Source organism: Perca flavescens, chromosome 12 (assembly GCF_004354835.1).
Source record: "Perca flavescens isolate YP-PL-M2 chromosome 12, PFLA_1.0, whole genome shotgun sequence".
Lineage (NCBI taxonomy): Eukaryota > Metazoa > Chordata > Actinopteri > Perciformes > Percidae > Perca > Perca flavescens.
Genome location: NC_041342.1, coordinates 12,174,453 through 12,194,021, shown reverse-complemented (window position 1 = coordinate 12,194,021; position 19,569 = coordinate 12,174,453). Strand labels below are relative to the sequence as shown.

At 42.1% G+C, this 19,569-nt stretch overlaps 1 long non-coding RNA gene across 1 annotated transcript; it reads left to right on the top strand.

The window, feature by feature from the left end:
• Positions 1–10,233: 10,233 nt before the first annotated feature.
• Positions 10,234–12,119, top strand: LOC114565924 (uncharacterized). The gene is made up of 2 exons (XR_003694004.1): positions 10,234–10,304; positions 11,841–12,119. It is a non-coding gene; the product is annotated as an uncharacterized LOC114565924 (long non-coding RNA).
• Positions 12,120–19,569: the final 7,450 nt, after the last annotated feature.

The following is a 19,569-nucleotide window of genomic DNA, read 5'->3' as shown; positions in this document are numbered from 1 at the left end:
TGATTCTTTTTTTCTTTTCTTTTTTTTACAACCTCCGCTGGACAGATTGTAGGCCTCGCAAGATCCAGAGCAGACCAGAAGAAGCTGGTTTAACCCTCTCCCGTCAGCGGCCGAGACTAAGTAGGTGAAAGGTAACTGTGCGATTGCTGACGGTGCTGAGAGGGGAAACTCAGTGCATGGGGATTACAGGGCTCCCACTCATGTGGAATCTGGTCTGGAATGTAACAAACAAAACATGCATTATTTCCCTCAAAGTCCTGCTGTGTTCTAGTTAAAAATAGGTTCCTCTCTTTCAATCTTTCCTTTTTAGTAGGGAGCACCTAGGTCAATGCAGACGGATTTGCGTTTTGTTTTTTCAAACTGACTTGTCTATCAACTGCAGTGATGATTCATAGCCTCTGATTTACAGTACTAAGGTGGTACAGGCTAAGTGGTTGAAAGGTATTTGTCTGAAGCAGGTACAAGCAGGGACATGCCCTCTCAGAAAGACGCCCGTTTTTTTTTAAAGAAATACAGTTAACAGTTCAATTCGATGCCCGTCTGGTACGCGATCATGGTTGTAAATGTAAAGAACATGTACAAGAATGCCTTGTTCTTCTGGGACATTACAGAACTCGGCACATATGTGAACGTGGTGTACAGTAGTGTTGAAAGAAGAACTGCAGGCCTTTGTTTTTAGCTTTCTGTGCGGATGTCTGCATCATATCAGGCAAATGGAGAATTCATCTTTTTTATCTGTGGGGGTTGAGCTGAATTACAGCTGTGTTGTCAGGAGCTGGTTGTTCAGAAGCCTGAAGAAGTACGATGTAGGTTTATAAAATGGCCTGAATTGATCAGGAAAGTTGTGATCCAGATTTCGTGCGTTGCAGTTGGCTGTCAACACTGTCTGGGAGAAATCCAGTTTTGCTTGATGTTGTAATCTTAATGTAATCGTGGGATGACTCATGCTTGGTACACCATCACCTTATAAAGTCATGATGTCAGTGTTTCCAACCCTTGTTGTGTCAGTGGTGGAAGAAGTATTCAGATCTTTTAATTACATCACAGTGTAAAAAAACTCCATTACAAGCAAAAGTCCTGCATTGAAATTGTTACTTAAAGGTCCCATATTGTAAAAAATGAGATTTCCATGTCTTTTTGATTATAAATAAGGGTTGAGGGGCTATATAAATACTGCCAACGTATCAACACGCTTAATTCACACAGCCTGTATTCAGAAACTGTGCCTTTAATAAACCAAGTGGCAACCTCTGTTGCTGAAAAATGAAGCCACCGCGGAAGTGCCAAAAACGGTGAGTGGAGTGGCCACTTGAGACTGGCTCCAAAAGAGGAGTCAATCTAAAATAACAGCATAATTAAACATGTTTACAGTCTGGTACAAAAACTGGTTTTGGTCTGTAAAGCTAAGTTCACCGTTCAAGACAACTAATTATATTAAGTGTTAAAGTTGTGCATAATAAGGGGCGTTCCTCTTTGAATGACAGTTGGGCTGTTGGCACATGAGGCGAGCGTAGACTGTAGGCTTAATTCCCGCCTCAGCTCCTTCCACGCTCCACCTTTTTGCCTATTTTTCAATTAGCCGACGTCAGGCACTGCCAAAATGGCAACGACCGGAGCCATCAGGAGCCGCCCACTTTAAGCTTCATTTTGGCTCTTCAAAAACCTATTGGTTGACATCACGGAGACTACATCCATGTTGTATACTGTCTATGCTTTAAATGAGCCGTCAGAACCTCGGTACGGTTGTCATGTCACAACTATACTATATATGAGTACAAAGTGCCGTTACAGTCATTCCCTGTCTGCAATGACGGTTCAGAGACTCCTAGAGCGTAAATGCAGAAGACGTGGAAAGGCCTGAAAAGTATTTTCTTTCAAATGTCGTGGAGTTGAAGTATGAAGTATCATCAAATGGAAATAAGTCATACCTCAAAATAGAACTTAAGTAGTATTCAAGTAAATGTAGTTAGTTACTTTCCACCACTGGATTTCATCCAGCAAGGAATCAACTGACAGTCAGTAGACAATATATTTACTTGAGCACAGACTAAACAAATAGATTCAAGAAACATTTTATTTTGTGTAATGTCTACAATAATTTTTTACATTCAATGTGTGCGTCTTGCAGGAATCTGTTTCCTCCGTATCCTCTCATTCGAACTCTCAAGCCATACAGTCATATGTTACCGATCATCACTGGATCCACACCTCCCCACAGCTGCTTGTTCAATTTCCACAAATTGCCGCTCCCATCTCTAGCCGGCATGGTGAACTTTTACCCAGATTCCAAACACAGAACATCTGTAAATCCCAGTGCAGGCCCCAGCCTTAGTCATGTTAAGGGGATGGAAAGAGGGAGGAATCAGAAAAAAAAGAAAAAATGTCGGAGCCTGTTAGAACTGTAAACCTCTGGTTCCCATGGATAGACTGTGATCTGTGATCTTTTCCATTTGGGACTATTTGATGAGATTTGGGGGTTTTATATTTTTCCGCTTTTATTTGTCAGAAATACATATCTGAATATATTCCAATTTTGAAGAGGAAATTCTGTGGGGGAAAAAAAACCTATACACTTTTACCTTGCATGCTCCTGTTCACTTAGAGACCTTACCATATGAATATCCAAGCGGTGCTTAATATTATAACTCATTATCACACATAAAGCATGTCTTGGGATGTGTCACCTGCCCGCCTCACTTCTCTTGGAGTCAGCCAATAGTCACCTGGCCCATGTTCCTCTATTTCTGATATCATGAGACATTCATGCCTTTTTAGTTGGGTGCACGGCCATTGAGGTTTTCGGGGCTAGTAAATGGAGCTCATGACTGCCTTGTGATAGAGTAGAAAAATCAGTCCGGATGGACTGGACAAGTTAAAATAGAAGAGCTTCAGGGAGGGACACGAGCGGATGCTGCTTTCTAGACGTGTCATAACCATAACTGAGAAGAAAGAGGCAATAAAATATTTATGGGTTTTTGGTGGGGGTGCGGTCATGAATGTGAAGCGTGTTAGATTTTTTTTCTCGAGGCCGGATTTATAGGCAGGCGTTTTGACTTTCTTATCATGAAAAGCACAGGTGTAACTGATTAACGATGGCTCTGTTCCGTTAAGTGTCCCAGTAAGCCACCCAGTGAGTCAGCATGGAATGCAGCCATAATCGATTATTAGTTACACCTGTGCCTGTCCCCCTGCTATTTTAGGGATTTAGGGATTTTGCAGAATACATTTTTAGTATTTCCATTTAAGTCAAGTCAAGTCAAATGTATTGTCAATTCTCTCAAAATATGGGCCTGACATACAGAGGAGTCGTAAATACGTTTCCCCTCCGACCCACGGTGCAATAAGTACAAAATACATACGATACGATATATGTCAATTCTAAATAGTGCAAAAGAGAGGCACAACCATAGACTGTAAATTAGTGGACAGAGCAAGTGTGACGTCACCCATTGGTTTGTGGAGATCTGCTGTGAGTCGTCGAGTTTGCCGTTACGGGGGCAGCCATCCTGGTCGCGGATGTGACGATTTTAGACGAGAGGGAGGAGTGAGGAGCTGCTTACACTCTACGTTACACACTTTCACTAGCAATCGCATCATAGCCACGCCCTAAAACGCTATGCTTTATCGCCGATTTTAAAATCAACGAGACCATAATTTAAAAAAATTAACACCATGTGATTAAGACCATAAACTCATGATGAAAATGTTTACTGAGGTAATAAATCAAGTGAGAAGTGCGTCCCTTTCTCATACACTTCTACAGAAACCGACCTCCTTTTGCAACCACACGTGTCGCCCCCTGCTGGAACTTAGATAGAATGCAGGTTTAAGGCACTTCCGCATTTGCAGCACTTCACCGAACCGGATGCGCTGTCCTTTAATATTAAAACCCTATGGGCAAAACCAAACAGTATAGAAAACTAAAGAAATTGGAAATGTGCAATATAAAGGAAAAATATAAAAATGAAAGTGAAAAAGTGTATTTTTTAAGTCTTTTATAAAGTGACCGTTGCTATTCCTGATGGTGGTTATCACAAGCTTAAAGGGAATCACATTGTATTTAGAGCCAAACGACAATTTGAATCAGTGTACATATGGAAAACGTTTGCCTCAAACCAATTCCCATTCTACAGTATGTTGAGAACATCAGCCAGCCAGGTAAAACGCACTACTGCCTCCCAGTGGTGCAAAGCGAGAGCATATTGTTAGTATTTGTTCAGCCTTGAACCCCCTGGCCATTTTACCACTGGGGCCCCTTTGGTAACTGTTCTGCAGTCGTTGCTCCAGGACCTGCATACTGAATGTGACATGGCACCGAAGCGAATGAAAACCTTCAGTTTCTATTTCAGCTTCCAGCGGCCCCGAGAGACGAGGTGTGATTGATTTCAACTATGGTTTGGGTCAGAGCAGCAAACAGGCGGGGAGGGAGAGCAGGCTGAGAGGATATGAGAGAGTTCCTGGGAGGACTCCAGCATGCTGTCCTCTCGAGACGATGCATCAGTATCGAGAAACTTCTTTGGTTCTTGCACAAAATGTTTGACTTCTGATTTTTAATGACGCCTAAAATATCGGCATGGGCTTAGCTTTTGTAACATCCTGTAAAGTTTGCAAGCGGAAGCACAAAGCAGTTATAAGACAACACATACACACACATAGTCGTCTCCCTTTACATTCCTTACGCTGCAGCTCACACGTGCACAGACATGTTACACGATACAGATAAGTGTGTTGTGTTATTGCTTCTGCTTGACTGGCTCAGTATTTGTTTGCCATGAGATACTTTTACTCCTGCTGATGGAAGACCCACATACTTCTCCAGACTCTGCTGCACTTTCACTGTCCACGGACTGAATGAGTGTCCCAGCTGGCAGGAAGCAGAAAAGTACAGAATGTACTCATATCCTAATTTGGAAATGGTAAATACGTATAGACTGTCTTTGACCACAGCATCTGTGTTTGCTATCAGTTCTTTATGTTGCTGGAAATCTACCCTGGTTTACAGTATTTTTGGGTTAGGCCTACCCCTATACACTGAGCAAACAAATTCTGCCCATGTACGACTGCAAACACTATTAGACTTAATCCTCAGGCTAAATGCAGCGAGAAAATATGCATTTTATTGAATACACAGACTTTTCATATCAGGGCTGTTGAGTGGTAGATTGCTATGATAGATTCCAGCCTTGATCTGTCTTTATTTCCAGACAGGAAATCCAGATTACTAACTGCTGTAAAAAAAAAAAACTAACTGGACTTGCTGAGTCTGTTTGTCAAGACACCATAGAAACTGATAGAATAAACTGTACTGAAGAACCCTTTTGGGAAGTACTAGGGGCGATTCCAGGATTTTTTAAGTGGGGTTTTTCTCCAACAGTGAAAAACCTTGCTGGGTTTTCAGATAGTAGGAAACAGAACAGAAATAAAGTGCAATACACAATTTATTTCTTACGACAACAAGTGCCAATCATGCCCCCCCAGACCCACCCCTGGGAAGTACACTTTCGCCTATTGCTTTTTTCTCACAAGTTCGATGAGAAGATCAATTCCTGCACGAGAGTGGCATCGATATTCTCATCTAACTCTAGAAACCAACAGGCATATTTCCCAAAATATCAAAGTATTCCTTCTTGATGAGAGTTTGGTGAAAAGATCAATAATCATTTCGGAGTGTCTATTTGCAGCCCCGGTACGATTAGCCTCGGCCACACAGCTGAGCTATTTACACCCTGTGACGTAACAACAAAAAAACGTTGCTCGCGTGCACCGAAATCATGGCGGACGTTCATCTTCCATGACCGCAGAAACTGGCATATTAGGAAAGTTTTGTCTCTAAAGTTTATAACAATTGAATTTCTAGCGGAAAATGGATACTACAGTTGCGCTTTCTGTCTTCAGTGAAAGCATACAACCGTTGGTTTGTTAGTTAGTACCTATTTAATTGTATACAGTATGGTTACCTAGCAACCGAGGCTTGAAGAAACCAAGTGGTAAACAGTTGCTTAATGTCCTGAAAGATTTGCTAGGTGAGTGATTAGTACGCTTACCTTTGGTATGGGAGTTTGGAGTCCGATTCCCCTGTGTGGTGATCTTATTTTTTTAAATTTGGATTGGATAATTTGCATGCAATTGCGCAAGTCAGGACCCGCGAACGCGAATTATTATTATTTGTTTTTTGCAGGGTGGTAGGGGAAGACTCATGAATATGCCTGCTCTGGTTGGGTTGGTTAGGTTTAGGCAAGAGGAGTGGGATTGGTTATGGTTAGGGTAAGAATGTCAGGGCGATAATATTCCAAAAAGGTGTAATACATGAGTAGTATGGATAACTGTGTGTAAATATATGCCAAGGTACTGTAAATGCACAGGGGTGCAAATAGCATACATTGATATGTGTACCAGATAGGGTGTTAATAGAACACATTGCTGTGTTCACCGGCGGGGTACTAATAGCATTCATTTCTAATTGCACCAGGGTACAAATAGCATACACTGCTAATTGTACCAGGGGTGCAAATAGCATACACTTCTAATTGCACCAGGGTACAAATAGCATACACTTCTAATTGCACCAGGGTACAAATAGCATACACTGCTAATTGTACCAGGGGTGCAAATAGCACAAGTGATTCGTATCGGCTCCAAAATATTTTGGGTTCTTCCTTGGCCCATGATGCAAGTTTCATGAAAATGGGACCAGGGGTTGTTCTGTAATCCTGCTGACAGACAGACAAACCAGCAAGCAAACGGACAAACCAACATCTCCTTGGTTATTGGTTTATTGTTAATAAATATGTAGCAGCAGCCATAAATGTTAGGCTTAGCTTAGCTTAGCATAAAGACTGTAAATGGGGAAACAGCTAGCCTGGCTCTGTCCAGCACCTCTAAAGCCCTTTAATTGACATGTTATATATCTCGTTTGTTTGATACAAAAACTGACGTTGGGTTGGCTGCCTAGCTGTCTCACTATTTCCAGGCATTATGCTAAGCTAAGCTAACACACGGGTTGGACAGTGGTATCGATCATCTCATCTAACTCTGCCAGAAAATGAATGTGATTACTTCTGAAAATGTCAAAAAAGAATCCTTTAACAGTGTACTAATGATTAGAAATACAATAAAATACTTAATTATCTTTTGGCATAACAACATCAAAAGCATGTATTTATGTACATAAATAGGACTCCTGTTGTAGTATACGGTTTCCTCAAAAGAAATCCCTCTGGAGACCAAAACAAGTTACCAAGGCCAAGGAGGAATTTCATGCTAAATTTAGTCGCTGCAAATAACTCCCACACATATTTACACTGTCTGGGGATTCTGCTTAAATGAGGCAGCTGTGGGTGCTCAACGAGCTCTCCAGAACCAATCTTTCACATTTCATGGACCCAAAGTCTCAGATGTAATACGCAGTAGCTGTTCAGTCTCCCCAGAGTTTCAGAGGACACATTCTTTCCCCTGTTTGTCCCCAAAAATGAGCCCCTCGGTGGTGTGTACCCCGGTTATCAAGTCCAATTCCCATGAACTAATTGGCCTCCTGTGGATCATTCAAACACGCATCCTGTGTTTACCACAGAGTTACGAGCACTCGAGGCCGATGGGTGTAGGTTACTGATCACAATGATACTAATTCATCGCCCCGTTCGTTCTAATCAACAGGAGTAGAGGTGGAAGCAGGTCGGATGGAGGGGACACTTGAACTGAAGAGGCATCTGGCTGTGAGTGTGGCCTGTTATGGGAAAAATGTGGGTATCTGACAGAAAGGCTCTCTCTGTCAAGTGCTAAGCAGCTGGTGGTTTGGAGAAGGGAAATGAAAGATGGCTTGGATTACAAAGTGTTCTTCCAGAACGGTAGGGGTTCTGGCCTATAACTGCACCACAGCAGCTGTGCACTCTTCAGACATTTCTGCAGAAATTCTACATGTACGTTTCGCTTCTAAAGGACAATGCACCCACCATCTGGAAGTCCTGTAGTGCATTGTACACTATCAAAAAGCTTTTGTATTGCAGAGGCAGGTCCTCCTGCTTCTATTATTTCTTAGGTTCAGTTATTTAAACGAACACTTCTACATTTTGGGAAATGCTCTCTTGCTGAGAATTAGATAAGAAGAATGATATCAATGCAATAAATACAAAGCTGCCACCAGCATCCAGTTAGCTTAGCTCAGTAGACAGACGGGAAACAGGGAAACAGCTAGCCCAGCTCTGGCAAAAGGTAATCTGCCTACCTGAACTGCCAAAGTTCACTAACACATATCTCGTTAGTTAAAACAGTAGAAAAACTGAGGTGTAAAAAACGACACACAAAAAAATACCCATAAATCTGAGCATACACCACAAAAGATTAAACAAATAAGATATAACATGTTATGAGTGAGATTTAAAGGGTGATTGTTAGATTGTCTTACCTTCAGACAGAGTCAGGTTAGCCGTTTCCAGTCTTTGAGCTAAGCTAAGCTAACCGACTGCTGGCGGTAGCTTCATTTTTACCATGCAAAGTGGTATCTTTTTTTTTTTAACCTTTATTTATCCAGGTAAGTCGATTGAGAACAAATTCTCATTTGCCTCTACGACCTGTCACATTCACACAGTTCCACATTCATACCTGGATGCTGCCCAGTACAACCACAGTCTGATCTGCTGGCCACTGAGCAGTAAATAACTCTAGGTGATAACCTCAGTGGTGATAATGAGGTCTCAGTTTGCTTCTTTAACCATTAGGTCACCACTGCCCTTCTCATTTAACGCGAAAAAGTGTATATATCTCATGTGGAGGGCTCACTGCATGAGTGGAAACTGATCTCAATTCCAAATTTTGTAAAAATGCATGTCTCCTTCAGAAATACTCCAAGGCTCTGCATAGGTCTTGTGCAAAATTAAAATGCATTTATTTAGCATGTCAATGTATTTAAAATGACCTCTTTTTAAATACGTTGCCATGTAAAATAAAGGGATTTTAATTTTTGCACAGATGTTAAAATTTTTGCACATAACCTACAGAGTGCCTTGGAGTATTTTCGAAGGAGACATGCATTTTTACAAATATTCCACTCATGCAATAAGCCCTTCACATGAGATATAAACAGTGCACCCGGAATATCCAAAGAGCAGCTGTAGTCGAATCCAAGAAAGACCCAGCAGCGCTTCCACTCCTTTGTCTGCATGTTCAGCGAAAAAGTGTTTCCCAAATTGTCAAACTGTTCTTTTAATGTTACCTTTAGTGGAAGGCGTTGTACTGTGTCTGGTTTGCCTACATGAGACTAGGACTAGAAAGTAGAAACTTCAACTAAGACATTTAATGACAATGCCACCTATGCACTTCAAGAATGATCAGATGTCACATTGAGTTAATGACCTCTGACCATCTGTTCTCTGCTGAGTCTCTAATGACTGTCCTGATCCATGTTAATCTCAAATCCCAAATCCTAATTGACATTGAATGGCCTCACTAAATTCTTTCAGCTTTGTGTTTTTCTGTATTTTGGACAAGTAAGGTTGGCAACAAGATGTTTTGGAAGTGTAGCAGCCGGCCAGAATGGAATTACCAGAAGCAGTCTTGTGATTGCAGTTATTACGTTAGCAGTGTAGCAGTGTGATGCAGTTTTAGTCCAACTAAAAGGACCTGTTGTTGTATTATGTGATATTTTGTTTCACTCCGGAGCCTTCATTTATGATGATATCTTCTGTGCATGTGTTGCAACATGCAAAATAACTAACTAGAGTTTCCCAGCAGTCCTGACACAAATCCTGTCCCCCATTTGTCCCATTGACTCATTTAGTAGATATTTAAACACTGGCATATACTGTATGACAGGTCAAAGCAAACTTCCATAGCTAAAAGGTTAAGAGTAACCTGTCATGGAAAGATTATGTCAAAAAAAATGTCAAAAATTGGATTTTAACTTGTCAATTCCATCGACGTTTGTTCTTATTAAATATTGACACAGCTGGGCGTCCAGAGCGTAGCCTGCATGAGCTCTCATTGACGCGTGAACAGCTCAGGGTTTCCGTAAAAGTGTCAAATTCTTCCAGGATCATTAAATATAAGCAACGCCAATTCAACTCAGGTGTGACACCAATACAAACGTAACCCTGCAGAGAGTTCTTTAAGATTTTAGCACATGCTACTGTTACTGTACGTTATGCTTCAAAATGACACAATATGCCCTTTGCTAACACTTAGTAAACAAAGCAAACTGAACATTTTTGTTGTTGTTAGGCATTTTAGCCTTTTAATAGACAGGTCGGACACAAACCCTGAGCCGCTGCGTCGAGAACTGAGCCTCTGCGTATGGCGACCTGCTCTACCAGGTGAGCTACCCAGGCGCCCGAAACAAAATGAACATTACACACCTTTACACAATCATTTTTAAAGTGTTCAAGTAAGATCAGTACAATAGATTACACTGTAGGCAGAGTAACAGTTGAATAACAGTGGACTGTTTCATAAGCTGAATATATAATAAGTGTTTCTCACCCACTATTTGCATTTACAGTTAACTACTGACTCATTACAACCTGACAACAGACAGCACAGATACATTAATTTAGAACAAAACCAAGAATACTTTAACACCATGTTAAAGGAATACTTCAACATTTTGGGAAATGTGCTATCTTGCTAAGAATTCATCAAAACTTTGTGATAAGTCTATAATGTAAATTACGAAGCTGTGGCCAGCAGCCGCTTATAGTACTGCACTGCAACTTAACAAAGCACGTACAAATAGACCACAGCACAACACATTAAGAAAACGCACGCAAATAGATCACAACACATTTAAGGTCCAATGTGTGGGAATTTCTTCCATCTAACGTTGAGATCATATATCGCAATCAACTCTCTCGCTGTTCAAAGTACGTATTACAGCTACGGTAGCCTCTTGCTCTTTTCAATATCCTTTTTCCTTTTCTGGGCGAAAACTCCTGTTGCTGAAATTTTGATTTGGAATACGTTTGGTCCTCCACGTTTCCGTCTTCAAACTTGCCGGGGGCCGGGAAGCTACAATACCCATTAGCAGCATTAGCAGCACCTGGGAGTTTATCATGTGACAGCGAAAACGCGGAAGGCGGAGCAGTATGTCCTGTATGTCCCTTACCGGCTAACGTATTTCTAGATGGCGCAAGAATATGGAGCATCTACCCCAGTTCATGCAAATGCAAATGTAACATTCCAAGCCAAAAGGAGTACTTGGAATTGATGGTGGTGGTAAATATTCATGAAAAAGGATAAGTTTGTGAACAGGCAACACCGATTTTGATAATGAACTACAAACTACACACTGGACCTTTAAGAAAACCAACTGCCACTTTGCTTGTTTGAAAGCCATGAAGTCTCTCTCTTTCTCATGGGTGGGCCAAATTCTCTGGGCGGGCAAAGCAGAGAAAGGGGAGGTAACCTTGCTCCTTATGACCTCATAAGGAGAAGATTCCAGATCGGCCAATCTGAGCTTTCATTTTCGCAAAGGCAGAGCAGGATACCCAGGGCTCGGTTTACACCTATCACCATTTCTAGCCACTGGGGGACCATAGACAGGCTGGGGCAACGCATAGTAATGTTAAAAGAAAACTCATAAAGTGAAATTTTCATGCCATGGGACCTTTTAAGGTGTTGTGGTCTATTTGCGTGTGTTTTCTTAATGCGTTGTGGTCTTTTTGCATGTGCTTGCAGTGCAGTGGTGTCTCAGGGCCACCGTAGCTTAGCTTAGCTTAGCATACAGACTGGAAATGACAGCTAGCATGGCACTGTCCAAAGGCATCAAAATCCTCCTGCTAGCGCTTCTAAAGCTCACTAATGAACACGTTGTTTGCGTCCATTATTCATCCACAAAGCTTTGTGTTTCACAGTGTTTACTTAAGGACATGTGCTGCGGGGCTTCACCCTGCCTCGACACCGCCATGCCTCCACAACAGGCCTCATCACCAGCCAAGCATCTGACCCTGTGTTACACCTGCTGTTTGTGCTGTGACATTGTTGTCCAGAGAATTGTGGGAAAAGATATTTTACAAGTCACATGCATTGCAGGGCCTTCGAAAAAATAAATGGATGGCTTGTTTTTCTGACCTTCGCACAATGGAGTCCTCCCCCTTTTGCACTTTTGCTTGCATAAAAGTAAATCAAGAACATCCAAGCTGTGTTTGGCGTCTTTTTTTGGTCATCCTTCAAGTTGTCTTCATTTTACTTTTTTGGTTATGCATTTATTTTTTAGTTTCTGCTGTAGTCTACATTGCTCTTGCTCACCCAAATATACAAGTTTTTTTTTATTATTGTATGCCTACATCCAAATCTGTTTGTTTCATAATGCACCTCTTTCAAGGTGTTCTATGTTGTTTGAGCACCCTGGAATCTGATTTACTGTTATTTCCTGGACAGCAGTGAATTAAAGCACTGTGCCCTTGCAAACAGGTAAACATAATTAGCAGAGTATTTTCTTTTCTTTCTAAAGCTCCCCTCAATGCTGCGAGCTGTGAAAACGTGGCTTGTTTTGCCTGTTGCCTAATTGCTTCACCCTCTACAATTAATGGCAGGAAACAAGGATAATCTGTAGAGAGGCCGGGTGTACTAAAGTTCAGTGTTCAGAGGGTCTGGAGGGGGAGAGAGGGTCAAAAAACGTTTGAGAGGCTTGTGAGAACGAGAAGGACAGAGAGGCAGGGAATGTCTTCTAGTTACCTCTGGGGTGATTATCTTCTTGGCATCCCCTCTGCGTCCTTTGGGCCCCATTTGAAAATTTGAGGGCCTTGACCCAGGTCGTAGCAGGGTTCAGAGTGTGTAAATCAGAGGCCTCTCTCCCCCCACCTTGGATGCTCCGTGACCTCCCTGCTGCACATCCTGTTAACCAGCATGGGAGAAACAAAGCCCACAGCCTCCTGTCAAGTTCCTCCCCCTCTCACACCGACACGACAAGATGATGTGTGACAAGTGCATTTACTCAGTTACTCTACTTTTCAATACAGTTTTGAGGTATTTGTACTTTACTGTTTCATGCTACTTTATACTTCTACTCTGTGAATATTGTACTTTTTACTCCACTAAAATGATTTGACAGCTACAGTTACTACATTTATTTTATGGATGCAAAAGGGAGCATTCAAAAGATAAGCAGTTTATAAAACATTGTGCACTGTTACAGATTAAAGTACCAAACATAAAGTAGTTAAAAGAAGCTCCATGTGGCCGGGTTAGCTCAGTTGGTAGAGCAGGCGCACATATATAGAGGTTTACTGCTCGACGCAGCGCAAGTCGTTCCCCCTCTCTATCCCCTTTCATGTCTTCATCTGTCCTATGGCAATAAAGGCCTAAAAATGCCCAAAAACCACCTGCCACCTTCACCGGCTACAGCATATGTGTCAAGCTCAAGGCCCGCGGGCCAAATCCGGCCCCTTGCAGATTTATATCCGGCCCGTATATCAATTTGGGTTCACAATAAATTTTGGCCTGCCTAGTTTGTGCGCCAAACCAAAAACTCAGGAAAGTGCTTTTTAAACTGCAATTACCTGACATTCAAAGCAGAATTTGGCAACTCTGAGACTCAGAAATTCCCCCAGAAGCAGAGAGGGAGAGTTTTCATATTCAGACAGGTTGTTGTTTAAAAAAAAAGCATAGAAAAAATGTTGAAAAAGGTGACAAATGTCTGAGAAAGCCACAAAAATTAAGAAAAAAGCTACCAAAATGTAAAAAGAAAAAAAGTGAGATGCAGTAACAAAAGCATGTCAATAAACTCTCAATGACTGGCCCTTGGTGTGATTCTCTTCTTCCAGTGTGGCCCTCTGGGAAAATGAGTTTTACTTTGATAATTTAAGTACATTTCGCTAGTAATACTTTTGTTTGTTTTTACTTAGGAGAGACTTTGAATGCAGGATTTTTGCTCATCATTTAGCATTTTTAGATTGTTGTATTGTTGCTCATACTTGAATCTGCGACAAAAATATTCCACAATGCCACTTCGGGGCAGCGGACACAAGCTGTAAACACAGCACTGACATGTTATCAACTTAGCAGTTGCCTAACACATCCAGCAGATATGGAGCAACTTTGGCATTTGGAGTCGTCTTTCACTCTTTGGTCTCCACCAACTCATCTCTTTAGCTGCTAAATGCTCCGCCATGTTCACCAGCTGAGCGCTAACTTTGTCTGTCTGCCGTTTAGTGCTGGGCAGGTACCGTACCGTGGGTTGTAGGAGCTTTTGGAGCTGCCTGCTGTGGCTGACAATGATGCCGATGAGGAGCAGTGAGAGTGAACCAAAGCTGTGAGCTGAGACACCCTGAAATGCTCCGTAGAGCTGAGAGGAACGGCAAAGATGGGTGATAACTCTCTTTGGATTTCTCACTATGAGTGACCACCCATAAAACATAGATTATACCGGCTTTAAGTATGGCTCGGAATACTTACTTAAGTACTTTCATTGCTGTCATTTACAGCAAATGCAGACGGGCACTAAGTTCACGAACACCTAACTTCTAACATTTCCTGTCAAAGGAATCCACTGTCTGCACTTTTCAGTACTGATCATGAAGGCAAATTAAGAAAAGGGTGACCCCGAGACAAGAAAACATTTCTAATTTGATTTATTTCTTAATCTCTTTATAGATATCAGAAGAATGATTTTGAGATTTAGACATCGGTGATGTATATTTTTGGGCAAAAAAAACAAAACAAAATCTATAACAACCTTTTCGCATATTGTAATCCAAGTGGTCTGAGAGAAATAAAGACCTCTGCACCTCTGCTCGGCTGTGCATTCAAGCTTTAGAAAATCTAGTCCGTGACTGGAGACTTGGGCCAATCACAGGTCATGTCAGAGAGAGAGGGCGTTCCTATTGGCTGTTCTACACATGCTGACAGGGAGAGGAGAGGGACAGCTGCAGGAAGATGTCTTACTCCACTTACTCTACTTGAAATTCTGGTGTCTTTTTTTTTTGCTTTCTACCTACTGCAGCTTTAAGCAAAATAGATTTAATGACTCAAATATGAGCCATGATTGGTCGCTTTCTGAGCTGCTGTTCAGTTCAAAAGCTAACATCCTAAGTGAACTCTGTTGCATGTTCATGGTTGCATTCTTTTCCCAGCATTATGAGAGTAAATGAAAAACAGACACACAGGACTATTTTTGTGCACCGATGTCTAATTCTGGAAAGCAGTAAACACCCTTTCATACCAACAGTGTTGGAGGCCCAGCGTCCTTGTTCTGATTGATGTTTGGGTGTCTGGCATAATGTTGCAGATCCCTGATACTGCCTGCAGACAGACAGACAGACAGACAGACAGACAGACAGACATGTCCACTGCTGGTGTTTTCTCCTGGCTGAGTTAGACCTTGGTGGCATGCAAACAATGAGTGGCCTTGGGATAGATGTGTCTCTGACCTGGTTTGCTTCGGTTTCAGAGAGAGAGAGAGAGAGAGAGAGAGAGAGACGGGGAGAGGGAAGAGGAGACGTGGTAAACATGCCACCCGTAAGTCTAAATGGATGGGTGAGGCACAGAGATGGAGAGGTGCGGAATGATGATGACACGGGATGTAAGGGAACACCAAGTTTTTTATGCGCGGAGCTGTTGTTGACTGTGAAGCCTGCTGAAAAACGTAGTTGGAATCCCCCTCTCCTTCACTTTAAATCCCTTTCTGTTGTTCCCCCCTCTCCGTCTGTTTCACTCTGAGGTCAACGTGCAGTCAGAGAATGAAGCAGGTTCAGGTTTTTGAAAAACCTTCCGGCTTTGTGAATAGTAGTCTGATCCAGGGTGTGGGATCTGTTGATCTGTTTTCTGAAGTCGCCTCGGGGTGCAGCACGTCGCCCACAGACAGCTGCACGGCAACTTGTTTACGCTCACACGGGCCACTGCATGGGGGGTGCACTCTCCTGTAGGCGAACGTTGACATGAGGGGTGTTTTCTGTAAGATAAACGCTGTTGATCCAGATTTGTAATCTCATTTCTGGCTAGATTTGTAAAAAATGAATGCATCACACAGTGTTGTTTTTCTGCCTCTCTATCACTGTAAATCTGTTTCAAGTGCCAGCATGCTTCTTTTGGTTTTACATGATGAATCGCTGCCGAGAATGAATTTGTGGCTCGGTATCACTTTCACCTTTCTTGTTGTTGGTCTCTACAAACCCTCCGGAATGCTTAGATCGTCAGACGCTGGTCTCCTAACTGCACCCACGATCAGTAGTACATCTGGCGGAGGTTATAACGGGCCTACTCTCTGGATCAAACTGCCTGATGATATATGATGTATCACTACTGGGTTGTCTCTCAAAAGCAATTAGCTCGAGACGTACCTGTTCTCTCAGGCCTATAGCGAGCTTACCTCCATCTATCCCGGTCTGTCTGTCTCTTTCCCTCCCTCTCTCTTTAGGTGATGTGTGGGCGGGTGTTTATGTTGGTGGGTGGACAGGGGATGACTTATTTTTCTAGATGTACTTAAATACGTTTTCATTTTATTTTCTTCATAGTAGTTTTGTGTGAAGCACGCACGCCACAGTTATTCTTCGGAGTCTTTAAGCCTGGAGAACTGCAGCTGCTGTAGGCTACTGTATGCAGTGGCACGTGTGATGGTAAATAACCTGCACTCTGAGAAGAAAACGGGTACTGGGCACTGATATGCAGACGTATTGGCTAAGCCACAGGTATCACACGCTGACCTTGGTAAAAACTGGTCTGATGCCTTACATACCACTGGGAACAGAAGGCAATCGGTTAGGATTCACTGTGTCTTTGAACCTGCAAACGATGGTACCGTCTGCAAACCAAAGCAAGCAAGCGTTTCTTTTTAAGATTATATTTTGGACTTTTCCGCCTTTAATCGATAGGACAGCTAGTAGAGCTGGGCAATATATCAATATTATATCGATATCGTGATATGAGACTAGATATCGTCTTAGATTTTGGATATCGTCATATCGTGATATGGCATAACCTGGTTTTAAAGGCTGCTTTACAGTAAAGTGATGTCATTTTCTGAACTTACCAGACTGTTGTAACTGTTCTGTTATTTGCCTTTTACCCACTTAGTCATTATATCCACATTATTGATGATGATAATTTATCAAAAATCTCATTGTGTAAATATTTTGTGAAAGCACCAATAGTCAACCCTACAATATCGTTGCGGTATCGATATCAAGGTATTAGGTCAAAAATATTGTGATATTTGATTTTTTCCATATCGCTCAGCCCTAACAGCGAGGTGAGAAGGGGGAAGACATGTAGGAAATCGTCACGGGTCAGATTTGAACCCTGGACTTCTGCATTGAGGTATAAACTGTGCACCTGCAACCCGGCTCCGACTGCAAAATGCTGCGAAACAAATAAATGAACTACCTAATCCAAGCACTGTTTATATCAAAGAAGTATGTATAGTACAGCAGTATAGTATAGTAGAATAAATTCCCTTTACTCCACTCGCAGGTCGATCCAAAGCTCTGTGCAAAGTAGGTCAAAGTCAGATGGAAACTATACGGTCATTAAGCCTACAGAATACATAGCGCTATCCCTCTGATTAAGCAGAACATGGGGCCTTTGTCATCTGCGCTCCGGCCTAGTCTGAGGAACCTTGGGGGTGACATTTGACAAATCCCTGTCTGTTGAAACTCACATCAAATCACTGAGCAAATCCTGTTTTTTTTTTTCACTTACGCAACTCTCAGTCAGAACTGGACATGCTCATCCATGCCTTCGTTTCCACCCGTATTGACTATTGCAATTCACTCTTTTTCTCACTCAACAAATCTGTCCTTCACTGCCTGCAGTCCATTCAAAACGCTGCTGCTAGGCTACTTAGTAGATCAAACAGGCGCACCCATATCACCCCTCTACTCTGCTCCCTTCACTGGCTTCCTGTAACCTACAGAATACAAAATTCTCACCATAACCTACAGGGTCAGGCCCCTGCTTACCTTGCCACTATGGCACCCAGACTCTGGAATGCTCTGCCAAACAAGCATTAGGTTTGCTGGGGCTGTTTTAAGAGACAAGTGAAGACGCACTTGTTCAGGCTAGCTTTTGGGTAACCTCTGTCTTTTATCTATTGATAATTGTATCTGTTGTATTTTTACTTTATTTTATTCTTAGACTATTTTCTACTATGTTTCATGGTCTATGCAGAAGTAAAGCACTTTGTGACCCTGTCTGTGAAAAGCGGTGTATGAATACATTTTACTTACATACAGCAGCCAAAAAAACCTCACCACAAGACATAAATCAGTCCCACTTTCCCCTTCAAACACTGGGCTCCTTCGTGAACCTCAAGCTGGAATTCACCCAAATAACTTTATGTTGAAAAAACATCAGCAACTAAAATTTTGAAATATATAACTGTGATATATATATATATATATATATATATATATATATATATATATATATATATATATATATATATATATATATATATATATGTATGTATGTATATGTAAATATATGTGCTATATATGTATTAAAAGCAATGCCAGACCAGAATCATCTGGATCAGATTTGGCCTCATATACTCTATTGTCAGAAGGAAAAGTAGATTTAGTAGACAGAGGAAAGGTAAAACTGCATGGAATATGGTAGGAAAAACACACTTTTACACATCTTAGTTATAACCAACACCTTGAAATAACAATTCACGTGTCCATGCATGAGAATGGGTCTTGCTTCAGTCCCAACCTTTGATTCTGACGCCATGAACCCGTGCAGCCAACAGATAAGTGGTTTCAGACGTCAAGTCGTTGTCTCGCACTGTGAAAAAGGATGGAAAGTTCAGAAATGCAGTCCAGATTGGCATCAGATAGGATTTTCCGTTCATTGTGATGAGTGAACGTAAACTCTAAAATCAACTAAAGAGTAATGCTGCCCTCTGTTGGTCAGAACGTAAACTGCAAAACCTGGTAATAAAAAATGTCCTTTTTTTCTAGATATACTCCGCAAAAAAAAAAGAAACGTCCTGTCACTTTCAACTGCTTTTTGTATTTTAAGCAAACTTAACATATGCTAATATTTGCATGCACATTAAAAGTTTTGTTTGAACAATTTTAATGTGGACAAAACAAAAATCAAAAGTAGCCCTCAGTATCTGGTGTGGCCACCAGCTGCATTACGTACTGCAGTGCATCTCCTCCTCATGGACTGCCCCAGACTGGCCAGTTCTAGCGGTTGTTTTTGCCGTCCTGTCAGGGGCGTCGGACAAGGGGGGTGGGGGGGCTGAGTACCCAGGGCTCCTCATGTGAGGAGGGCCCAAAAAGATGCTAGAATGAATAGCTGTGGATACAGGGGAGGGGCCCATGGAAGATGCCTTTCTACAGGGCCCAGAATTTTGTGCTACGCCCCTGCATCCTGTACCTGTCCCGCAGGTGTGACATTCGGTTGTACCGATCCTATGCGATCAGCCGTGCTCCCTGTCTCCCTGTAGCGCTGTCTCAGGCGTCTCACAGTAGGGACATCCCATTGCGATGTATTGCCCTGGCCACATCTGCTGTCCTCATGCCACCTTGCACCATGCCTAAAGGCACGTTCACGCAGATTAGCGGAGACCCTGGGCATCTTTATTTTGGTGTTTTTCAGTCAGTAGAAAGGTCATTGTCTAAACCCTTTACAATGAAG